The sequence below is a fragment of the Nuphar pumila genome, chromosome 4 (assembly GCF_984573655.1).
Source record: "Nuphar pumila chromosome 4, dmNupPumi1.hap1.1, whole genome shotgun sequence".
Lineage (NCBI taxonomy): Eukaryota > Viridiplantae > Streptophyta > Magnoliopsida > Nymphaeales > Nymphaeaceae > Nuphar > Nuphar pumila.
In genome coordinates this window covers 41,084,504-41,096,716 of record NC_143252.1, presented here as the reverse complement: position 1 = coordinate 41,096,716, position 12,213 = coordinate 41,084,504, and the positions used below count along the sequence as shown (strand labels likewise).

Sequence of the window (12,213 nt, the reverse complement as noted above, 5' to 3'; positions counted from 1 at the left end):
TAAATTTTTCCCAAATTTTATGGGGTGACAGAGGACAGTAAGGAAATGATTTATGCCTTTTACACTTTCTGATTTTGACCTATGGTCGGAGCTGTGCCACTCCGGCAAGTCGGATCGGAATCCGGCGACTCTAGGATTTAGGAGAAACAGACAGGTTTCGGTAGAAAACATGGGAAAAATGGCAGCCAGATGGGAAAAAGGCTGAAATTGTGTGAAAATGTTTCTGACAAATATAGGAATATTTTATATTTTGACACCATTGGGATTCGGGTTATGGTTTGGAAAAATCCATACTGTTATCAGAGACCTAAATCTCTGAGATTTCTGGATATTGAAATCTGTCAGACAGAAATGAAAATTTTGGGAAAAATACTGAACCAGTTCCAAAAATCCCCAAATTTTGGGAAATGACAGGAAATAATGTTAGAAATAACTTTTGTGTTGAACGTTTTTGCAAACGAGCTACAGATTGGGCAGACTTGATGCATTAGGGTCTGTCTATACCCTGACGAAGGAAAATCAAGATTTTCCCAGGAGTCTGGGAAATCCGATTTTTGACAGAGGACAAAATTAATTGGCAAAATCTCAAAATTTCCAGATCATTAGTAGACTCAATTATAAATCCACTGTGATTTTTGGAGAATGATTTGAATCTCCCACAAGGGCAGTTTCATGGGTTCTTGTCTGCTAAAGCAGAAATTGAAAGTTCAGAGAAGTCCAAAACCCGAATTAGGATTTGATTTATTTAATGGGGTTCCGAAACCCAAATGAATCAAATTTTTGGCAGATAAGCAATAAGAAAACAAGTTCAATCACCCTAAAAATCTCTACAATTATGAGTAAAATTTCGCACATAAGATAATGATTGGACTGAACATATAATATTAAAGCCTATGAACTCAATAAGCAAACATGAATAAAAACTATACTATGTAAATCATATAATCATGAGATGCTAAAATAATCCTGAATTCAAGATCTAACATGAAAAATCTCATGAAATTGATGATATGACAAAATAAATTATAAAGGGCATGATTTTATTTTATGTTAGCTTTTGGTGAGAGGGATTCGATCCATCAATCGGATGGATCGCCTCATACGCATAGCATTAACATGTAAAGCATATACAGCAAGCATTTAATGATATAGTATCTAGGATCAAACAAATGTTTTATCTCAAATTGACCCTGCTAAAGACAGCAGCCCTCAAATTTTTAGAGAAGAGATGCACCTGGGCGTGGGCTGAAGCAAAACTGGTACTACGTCAAGGTTGGAGGAGGTGGCAGCTGGAGTTGGATTGGCTTGAAGGAAGACAAAAGTGCCAATAGAGGGGTAGCTAGAGCTGCTTTCAGGTTGAAGCCAATGACTGGGAGAGTTGGGGTTGCCTTGTTGCAGCTGCGGTGAGGTGCTTAAAGATGGGAGCAAGGCTGGAGCTTGCTTATGATGGAGGAGAAGGCTGGTTCAAGGTCTTGGAGATGCTGGAGTTGCTGGTGGTGTTAGGGGTGTTGCTGTCAAGGTGTGGTTGGCGCAGGTGGCTGGAGAAGATTGCTGCTGTGGAGAGCTTGAAGGTTGGTTGCTGTGGTGGCTGAAGAAAAGCTGCAGGTGGCTGGGCTCTTGCTGCCACCAAAGAAGGCTATGATGGAGGCCCAGCTGGTGGCTGTGTAAGGGCTGCAAGAATGGGGTTTCAATGGCTTGAAGTTGCAGCCAAGGGGTGAGAAAGAGAGAGTTCAAGGGAGAGAGAGAGGGAGAGAAACGTGAGATGAGAATCCACGTCTCTCTTTTCTTTTTGGTTTTTATCATAACTTAGGTTTTGATAAGTTCAAAACCTAAGTTTCTAATAATGCATAATGCCTGCCATTATCTTTTGGGGGGAAATCCAAAGGGGAATAAGGAAGAAAGGGGAAAGAAGGAAGGGAAGGAAAAGGAAAGAAGAGGGGAAGAAGGAAAAGGAAAGAAAGGGGAAGAAAGGAGAGGGAAAGAAGAAGGAGGAGGGGCTGGAAAGACTATACGTGAATGGAGGGAGAGGAAAGAAAAGAGGAAAGAAAAAAAGAAAGAAAAAGGAAGAAAAAAGAAAGAAAAGAAATAAAGAAGAAAAGAAAAGAAAAGAAAAGAAAAGAAAAGAAAAATAAAAAAAATATAAAAAAAGAAAATGGAGGAAGAAAGAAAGGAAATGGGCTGGAGGTTTGGGTGACCCCCTTGTGGGTCCCACCTTAAGAAGAATAAAATAATAATAAAAAATTAAAATAAATAAAATAAAATAAACCAAAAAAAATAAAGAAAAAGATAATTTTTTTCTTATAAATTAAAACAAGAAAATGCAAATGGATGGGCCATCTCAGAGCGGGTCCAAATTCCACTTTTAAAATTCATTTTGATGATTAAAGAGGTAAAATAGTCTTTTCAAAAAAATTCCAGACGAAACGAGCTATTTTTGGCAGTTTTTGAAACAAGCTCGAATTCTGAAGTTCAATACCCCGTTGCGAAGCAAATCCAGTGTAGAATTTGAAAATTTAATTTTGAAAGAAATCCAGATTTTTTTTTCTCGAGAAAATATTTTTAAAACGAAACGAGCTATTTTTGGCAGTTTTTTAAATGAGCTCGGATTTTGAAGTTCAATAGCTCATTGCGAAGCAAATCTAGTGTAAAATTTGAAAATTTAATTTTGAAAGAAATTCAGATTGTATTTCTCGAGAAAATATTTCCAAATCTAGACTCCCGGGGGTAGAAATGTCAATTTTGAAAAACCCGGGGTTTGAAATTGATTTCTGAAAGCTTTTAAAACTTGATCTGGATTGAAATTTATAAAACTGGAATTCTGGACTTCGAAAATGAAATGAAATGTGATGAAATGTTATGAAATGCTGAGAAATGATATGAAATGATGAGAAATGATATGAAATGCTATGCGAAATGCTAACCTTGAATAAAGAATTTTGTTTGTCAAACTCCGATTGACACTTGTATCAGTTTAAAAAGCATTAAAATTGATAAAATTTGCAAAATAGCTCAAGAAATGGTTTTAGGGACTCTACTGGGTCAGAGTGACACTGAAAATTGGGGTTCGAGCTGGATTGAACTGAGATGAGCTAGATTGAGCTGGGTTTTAGAGTTTCAAAACTCAAATGAACTGACCTGACACTGACTCAACTAACCTTTCCGTCTGAATTTTCAAGAAAAGTTGTCATTTTTAGAGAAATGGTACCGAATGGTCACTGAAGTGAAGTGAATTACGAACTTGAGCTGGCTTTGACCTAAAACAAAGGTCAGTAATACTGAGATGAACTAAAATTGAGGCTCAAACACTAGCTCAACTGACTGAACTCGGCTCAATTTCAGCTGAAAGAACTGAAATGGACTAAAATGAGCTCCTGAACACTTAGAAATGGTTTTGAACTGAAACGAAAGCACTCGAACTATTGGTGAGCTCAAGTTAGACTCTGGGGAACATGATTGACTGAGAATGACTGAATCGGAGACAATTGGTTTGGATTTGAATGAGAAATGAGCTCATTTCTGAAGAAATGATCCCATTTTGGCAGGAATGGTCAGAAATGGAAATGGTTTATTCATTATGAGCTCAGATGAGCTTGAGATGACTGATATTCTAACTGTCTTGAACTGACCAATGATCTTGGTTGACTCCGACTGACTGGGGTCCGGGATGACCTAGGGGTAAAATGGTAATTTTCCTAATGAAAATGGGTAAAATGGTGACTTTTTGAAACTGACTCGGGGTTTGACTCCTACACTGACCTGACAGGGTTGGCACTGCCTGAGGAGGATTGTTTGAGAATGGATGTGGAAAATTTGGGGTGTTTACAGATGCCCCTCTTTGCTACTAAGCCGGCTTGAAGACGAGCTTAGTGGCAAAGAAAAACACACCAAATTTGGGCTATAAAAATGCCCCAGTTAGAAGGATCTGACTGAATATGAAGAGATTTAGCCCTGATGAAAATGGTAGATATGAAATGGAGAATAAAGAAGAAAAATTTTACCTCAAAAGAAGTGAGATTCAAGTTTTTGCCCTTAACCTGGATAGGACAGAAAATACCTCGTGTAGAAACGAAGCTCAGGTTTAACCCTTAACCTGACCGGGAAATGAAATACCTCATCAAAATGAGGCTCAGGTTTGTACCCTTATCCTGATTGGGCGGAAAATGAAATACCTCATCAAAGGAGGCTCAGGTTTAACCCTTAACCTGACCGGGAAATGAAAATGGTAAGTTGGATGGTGAATAAGACAATTTTCTTGAGGAGGAATAAGGTGACTCTTTCAACAACACGAAAGATGAATTCTTTCGACAACGCGAAAGATAACAAGGCGATCCAAAGGAACACGACGATTCTTTCAACAACGCGAAAGATGACAAGGCGATCCAAAGGAGCAAGGAGATTCTTTTGACAACGCAAAAGATGAATTCTTTCGACAACGCGAAAGATGACAAGGCGATCCAGAGGAGCAAGGCGATTCTTTCAACAACGCGAAAGATGACAAGGTGATCCAAAGGAGTAAGGAGATTCTTTTGACAACGCAAAAGATGACAAGGCGATCCAGAGGAGCAAGGCGATTCTTTCAACAACGTGAAAGATGACAAGGCGATCCAAAGGAGTAAGGAGATTCTTTTGACAACGCAAAAGATGAATTCTTTCGACAACGCGAAAGATGGTAAAGGCGATCCAAAGGAACAAGGCGATTCTTTCAACAACGCAAAAGATGACAAGGCGATCCAAAGGAGCAAGGCGATTCTTTTGACAACGCAAAAGATGAATTCTTTCGACAACGCGAAAGATGACAAGGCGATCCAGAGGAGCAAGGCGATTCTTTCAACAACGCGAAAGATGACAAGGCGATCCAAAGGAGTAAGGAGATTCTTTTGACAACGCAAAAGATGAATTCTTTCGACAACGTGAAAGATGGTAAAGGCGATCCAAAGGAACAAGGCGATTCTTTCAACAACGCGAAAGATGACAAGGCGATCCAAAGGAGCAAGGCGATTCTTTTGACAACGCAAAAGATGAATTCTTTCGACAACGCGAAAGATGACAAGGCGATCCAGAGGAGCAAGGCGATTCTTTCAACAACGCGAAAGATGACAAGGCGATCCAAAGGAGTAAGGAGATTCTTTTGACAACGCAAAAGATGAATTCTTTCGACAACGCGAAAGATGGTAAAGGCGATCCAAAGGAACAAGGCGATTCTTTCAACAACGCGAAAGATGACAAGGCAATCCAAAGGAGCAAGGCGATTCTTTTGACAACGCAAAAGATGAATTCTTTCGACAACGCGAAAGATAACAAGGGCGATCCTTTCACAGAAAAGGCTAATCTTTCAACAACGCGAAAGATGATAAAGGTTACTCTCTCAAGGAGGTAAAAGGTGATATCAGGATGTGTCAAGATGGACATCGAGCTCTTCACTTCATGTCAAAATAGTAAGAAAATATTGCCAAAATGTTAAAAATTGTTTGTTGATTCAAAATGCTTGAAATTGATGTATATTGGTATGAAAATCTTTCCTCTTTTATACCTGAAGTATTACCTCCGACTGGGCTTAACTCTGTAAAATCAAGATTCGAATTTAAATTGCTTGCAATTGGCTTTCTTTCAAGGAAGCTATCAATTTCCTTGATATGAGCAGAAAAGAGAGTATTCTTGATATTGTGAGAGCAATTGGTGAAAGAATATTGATAATAGAATTTCACAAAATTAAAGAAGATTCTTTGGCAAATTTGGCAGTCTGATATCCTGGGATTCTTTTCTCATGATGATCTTTCTGCCCACTTTTTTTCTTTATTGGCAAAATTAGAGCTTTCTTGGGCTTTTTGGGGATTACATCATCCTTCATTTTGGAGATGTTCTGACTTTTCTCTCTTTTTTTTTGGGGAAGGGTACATCACAAACTCATTCATCTCAGAGATGCTCCGATCCTTCTTTTCTCTCAGGGATTATATTGACGGTTATTGGCTCTTTGGTTGGAAATCTCTTGATGATGGCAGAAATTAAATATCCTTTAGGGTTTGTCGGGAGGCTCATCGCAGTCGCCTTCATCTTGACGGTGCTCTGAACTTTCCCTGGAAGGATCCGTCACAAACTCCTTCATCTTGGAGATGATCCAAATCTTCTTTGGCCCCGGGGGTCTACTCGCCTAATTCGCCTTCATCTTGACGACAGTTGAGAGATCCCTTTTGCAGATATGTAATTGCAGCTTTAGGTGATTGAGGAGATATAGGGATTGAATGGATTTTTCTGTATCACCGAGGATATTTCGACTGCTTTATTTTCCAAGAATGATCTTTAAAAATGTGCCATTGACTGCGATCAATACCGATCACTTATGGCTTTGCAACAACATTGAATTTCCTTTGCTGGCCATATCGAGGATTTATTCTTCATCTTTTTGGTCGGCCAATAGAAAGAATTTGAATTTTGAATCCTTTTTCATGACAGCTTTGACCTTTCGGAAATAATACTGAAGGTATTCTGAGGTAATGTTTTTGTGCAATAAAGATTTTGAAATCAACAAATATTTAATGACAAATTGGCAAAATTTTCTTGAAATCCTTGGTGAGAGCGAGCATTTAAAGCACAACGCAACGCATCCATGACATAAATTTTCTTCTCCTTTCCCCAAAGGAGAAGATTCAAAAATTGGAAAAAAGAATTACTCCTCTCTTCCCTGAAGAGGAGGTGTTTGCAAAACGAACTTTCGAAGAGAAATTAAGCTTTCGTCAAAACTTCCTAACATTAGGCTTCTCTTATGGAAAGGGGCCGGTAATGGTGAGGTCGGTGAATTGGTCATGAAGGAGCGAGTCCATCACACTCTCCCTGAAAAGAGGATCCTTCACGATGAAATGGCCTAGTATGAAATTGTGATCACAAGGAAAGTGAACTTTCGTCGAAGCTCTCCCTGAACTAAGGGTTCCTTGTATGAAATTGGAATTTTTTTTTGCAAACGGTTCACATAGACACGAGACCCTTCAAACTCTCCCTGAAAAGGGCTAGGTGAACAAAGGATAGCATGCGAAAAGAACGAGCTCCCTTGAACTCTCCCTATAAAAAGAGTCTCTCGCAAGAGGAAATGACTGAAATTAGTATTGAATGACCAAAAGGTCAAAATTGAAATTTGGAAATTTGAAATTTTGAAATTTGAAATTTGAAATTTGATATTTGAAATTAGAAATTTGGAATTTGGAAATTGAAAATTGAAAATTGAAAATTGATTGACCCGAAGGTCGAAATTAGAATTAATTGACCCAAAGGTCGAAATTGAAATTGGTTGACTCAAAAGTCGAAATTAGAAATTTGGAATTTGAAAATTGGAAATTGGGAAATTGATTGACCCGAAGATCAAGATTGAAAATTTGGAAATTGATTGATCTGAAGGTCGAAATTGGAATCTTGGAAATTGGGTGGCCTAAGGGCCGAAATTGGTAATTGGATGGCCCGAAGGCCGAAATTGGAAATTGGATGGCCCAAGGGCCGAAACTGGTAATTGGAATTTGGAAGAAAATTCGAGTCGGAACTCTAATCTTCTAGACCAATTTTAGGAAAAGAAAACTCGGGTCGAAACTCGAATCTTCGAAGGAAAACTAGATCCATTGGAAGAAAAGAAAATTCGAGTCGGAACTCGAATCCTGAAGGAAAACTAGACTGGTCAGAAGGAAAGGAAATTCGAGTCGGAACTCGAATCTCAAAGGAAAACTAGACTAATTAGAAGGAAAGAAAATTTGAGTCGGAACTCGAATCCCGAAGGAAAACTAGACCGGTTAGAAGGAAAGGAAATTCGAGTCGGAACTCGAATCCCGAAGGAAAACTAGACTAGCATGGATTAGGTTTGAAAACATTAACCAGTAAACCAGATTTTGAAAGTTTGACCAATAAAAATTGGATTTTAAAAGTCCGACCAATAACAATTGGATTTTGAAAGATGTACCAGCGTGAATACTGGATTTTGGAAATGAACCAGTATAAGTACTGGATTTTGAAAATGGATCAGTACGAATACTGTTTTTGGAAGAATTACCAGCACAAACACTGGATTTTGAAGATTTACCAGCACGAACACTGGTTTTTGAAAATCTTACCCGCACGAACACTGAATTTTTGAAAATTTATCAGCACGAACACTGGATTTTGAAAATTTTACCAGCACGAACACTGGTTTTTGAAAATCTTACCCAACTGATTCTGATGAGAGATTTTTAGTCTTCATCCTCACGATGACTTAGACAACTGTCAGGGTCTCAGGATTTATCCCTTATCCTGAATGGGTAGTTCAGGTTTATCCCTTAACCTGAAGGGGAAACTCAGGTTTATCCCTTAACCTGAAGGGGAAACTCAGGTTTATCCCTTAACCTGAAGGGGAAATGAATTCGATACATATGGATGCAAATGAATGCGAATGAATGCATGCAAATGCAAATGAATGCAAATGTATGTAAATGAATGCAAATGCATGCAAAATGAGAGGTTTATTTGACCCTGCCTACATACAGAATGTTTTGAAGACAATTTTCAAAATAATGCCCCAGTATAACTGGGGAGTGAGAAGTTGGATGAAAGGATAAGTAATTGATATTTGAAGAATACTTTCTGACTTTTGATTGATTCAGGAGAGACTCTGAAAAATATCACTTCTCGCAGAAGGACATGGTGCAGAGAAGGAGAAATTGATAATTTTATTGATGCATTGAAGGAAAATGACAAATCAAGGAAAGATAGACAGGATTACATCATCCTTTGAAGGCAAAATGAGAAATGGGAAAATGCTAGCATCGTCAGCTTTTTGAGTAATCGAGGAAAGATGGCTAGTCCTTCTTTTTATCTTCAACGAGGATATTCTTATCAATGCAATCTTGAATAATGTTCTTGAAGACAAAACAGTGGTCAGTATCGTGTCCTACTGCCCGATGAAATTTGCAGAATTGGTCCATGAACCTTCCCATGATCGTGGGAGGATCTGTGGCTCTTGGGAGCTTTACCATTTCTTTGGTCAACATATATTCAAGGATTTCATCGAGAGGTTGCTCAAGAGGAGTAAACTGACGATCGTCACCCCAACCATCCCGTTTTATCTTTTCTTTCTGCTGACTCAATTTTTCATTCTTCTTTGAAGACTTTTCTTTCTGACCTGCATGATTGCTCTTGCTATTTTTGTGGCCACTGCGGCCGACATTGGCAGAGAAGATGACATTTTCCTTCTTCTTTGAATCTTGATTATTCTTGACAAGGGTGATGCCATCATAGACCCCATTCTCTATTCCCATCTCGAGCCACTCGGCCCGTTCAGTAAGCTCAATGAAAGACTTGGAAGGTGAGGTGGAGATAAGACCTCTCAAAGGTTGTGAGAAATTGTTTAGAATAATCTGGAGTGCGTGCTCCTCTAAGATGGGATTTCTTATTTTATTGCAAGTGCCCCTCCATCTGCGGATGAAGTTTCTGGCTTTCTCATTATCTCTTTGCTTTGTATTATGGAGATGGTTTAGCGTTGGCGGCGCTTTGGTGTTTAAAAGGAATCGTTCAATGAACAAATTGACCACTTTATCGAATTCCTTCAATTTGATGGGATTGATATGCTCTGAGTACCACTTGGCGGTGGTGCCCTCCAGACTGTGAGGAAAACATCTAAATAAAGCACGATTGTCTCTCTTGAATCGATTGCACTCCGCAAAGAACATAGCCAGGTGAGCCTTGGGATCGCCGGTCCCATCAAATTTGACATATTTACGAGGGAGATCTTCTAGGCTGTCATCACCATCTAAACCATCAAAGAAATCTTCGCTTGTGAAAATCTTTTTGCCCTTGTCGCGGGCTTGCAGATCCTTAACCATTTTGACCACATCTCTGAGTTGTGACTGGTCAGAGTTATTAGCAGAATGATCTTTTAGCTTATTGTCTGACCCCTACCCCTGTGTCATCTTCTGAAAAGCTTGCTGAGCCTCACACTCTTCATCGGTGCCACCTCCTGATTCTGCTTCATCAGATGTATCCTCATGTTGGATACACTTCTTGGATATCTTCATTTGTTTCTTCAATGTTCAGCCCTTGATCTTTTTCTTGGTAGGAATCTTGTCGAAATTTTCCCCTGTTTGCTCTGCCATCATCTTATTCAACATCTTTCGAAACATGGCATACATCTGAGGATCGATATCATCATTGGCTTGTTGACTTTGGTTCCTAGCAGATCGCGGAGAATCCATCTCTTGCTCGCTGCTACTGTTAGGGTACTAAAGCAACACTATTTTCTTCTTGGATCTGGTCCGAACCATTTCACGATGCCGAAACTCTCTGTAAGACAAATAGGATGATTAGAATGAGAGAAAATTCTTGAAGGCAATGACTTGGAGAATAGAATAAAAATAATGGATGAAGATCTGAAATTGGGTTGACAGTTTGAAGGATATCCCTTTACCAGGGATGGGATTATTGCTGGGATTGCGACAATTGCATTGTTATTCCATGAGAGGAAATAAACAACCGAGATATGTCTTGTTACCTAGGCGAGGCCGTCAACCATGAAGAAAAAAAATATTTTTGAAGGAATATAACAAAGTAATGCATAATTGGTAATGAGCTTCTCTACGAACTTGGGCGGTTATCTCAGAAGGAAGGCAGGAAGAATTTTTTTTTTCAGGGAAAAGCATTCATCACAAAGGGCATATTGCATGAGAGTTCAGAAAATAACATTATGAAGAAAATGACCTCCAAATATAAGGAAAACTGATGATTTTATTGATGTCTTGGAGGAAGGATGACAAATTTAAAGAAAGCAACTGGAGACTACATTTATTCAGAGAAGCAAAAAGCAGAAATGATGGAAATGAGAAAGCATTGGCATTTGTCGTCTTCATGAATGATCAAGGAAAGGCTCGGTCAGAACGGCCGACTGGTCTTCCTCTTTAATAGGGAGATTCTTGTCAACGCAGTCTTGAACGATATTTTTGAAGACGAAGCATCGCTCAGTATCATGCCCTGTAGCTTGGTGGAATTTGCAGAAGCAATCTTTCCATTTCCCTAGGGCGACCGGAGGATTAGCAATTCTTGGAAGTTTAACCATTCCTTTGCTCAGCATGTATTCAAGGAACTCTTCGAGGGGCTGATCTAGAGGGGTAAATTCACGACCGCAACCCCAACCGTCATGTTTTGGCCTCTTTTGACTGCTTGCTTTCTGCTGGGAGCGGGATTGAAGGGGTTTGGCTAGGACAGCCGGTTGGTCTGCTATTTTGCTTTCCCCTAAAATATTCTTATCAACATGATCCTGAACGATATTCTTGAGGACAAAACAATTTTCTGTATCGTGTCCTATTGCACGGTGAAACTTGCAAAATTGCTCTTTGAATCTGCCCATGATTGACGGAGGATCAACGACTTTTGGTAAATGGACCATGCCTTTTGCAAGCTAAAATAGTCTCGAGCTTCTGATCCAGAGGGGTGAACTTTCGATCAGCGCTCCAGTCTTTGTGTTTTGGTTTTTCTTTCTCTTTCCCTTTATGCTGGGTACTGGACTGGAGAGGTTGATCATTCCGCTTGGCTGGTTCCTTTCTGGTGCTTGACTCGGGTAGCTCTAATAGCATCTTTGTCATCATTTTTTGAAACATTCTGTACATGACTGGATCAATCTTATCTTCACTTGTCTTGTCCTGCTTCTTGACTGGCCTCGAAGAACTCATCTCTTCGATACTGTTTAGTGTTGTTCTCTTTTCCGACCTTGTTTGAACTGTAGTGAAATGCCAATACTTTCTGCAGAATAAAGGGATAGTTTAGACTGAAGGATTTTTGGGAAAAATAGAGATGATGAAGGAGATGTCTAAGGACTTGGAAAGAGACAAAAAAATCTGAATAGAATTTGGAAGACATATATGAAGAAGAGAAGTTTGACAAGATTTGAACATTTGAAAAATTGCAGGCAGGATCAAAATAAGGTTAGAAATTCGAAGTCCAGAGGAAAGGTAGGAAAATGAAAATCGCCTGGACTTTTGAGGAAAAATATGAAGTTTTGAAAATCGTGCAGGGTTTTTGATAAAATTGTTGAAGAAAAATAGATGAAATTTGTAAAAGGAAAATAAAAGAGAATTGAGAAATAAAAGAAGAATGCATTCAATCACATCCTACACAAACAATTATGCACATACAACATTCCCTAAGAAGCTGACTCTAAATGCATCAATTTTGAAAGATCTGTAGGACCCTAATCCTGACTCTAGGCTCAGA

General features: G+C 39.0%; 1 pseudogene; it reads left to right on the top strand.

Moving 5' to 3' along the window:
• The window catches only part of LOC149840090 (geraniol 8-hydroxylase pseudogene), a 43,283-nt pseudogene extending 41,876 nt beyond the window's left edge, over window positions 1-1,407 (top strand).
• The last annotated feature ends 10,806 nt before the right edge of the window (window positions 1,408-12,213 follow it).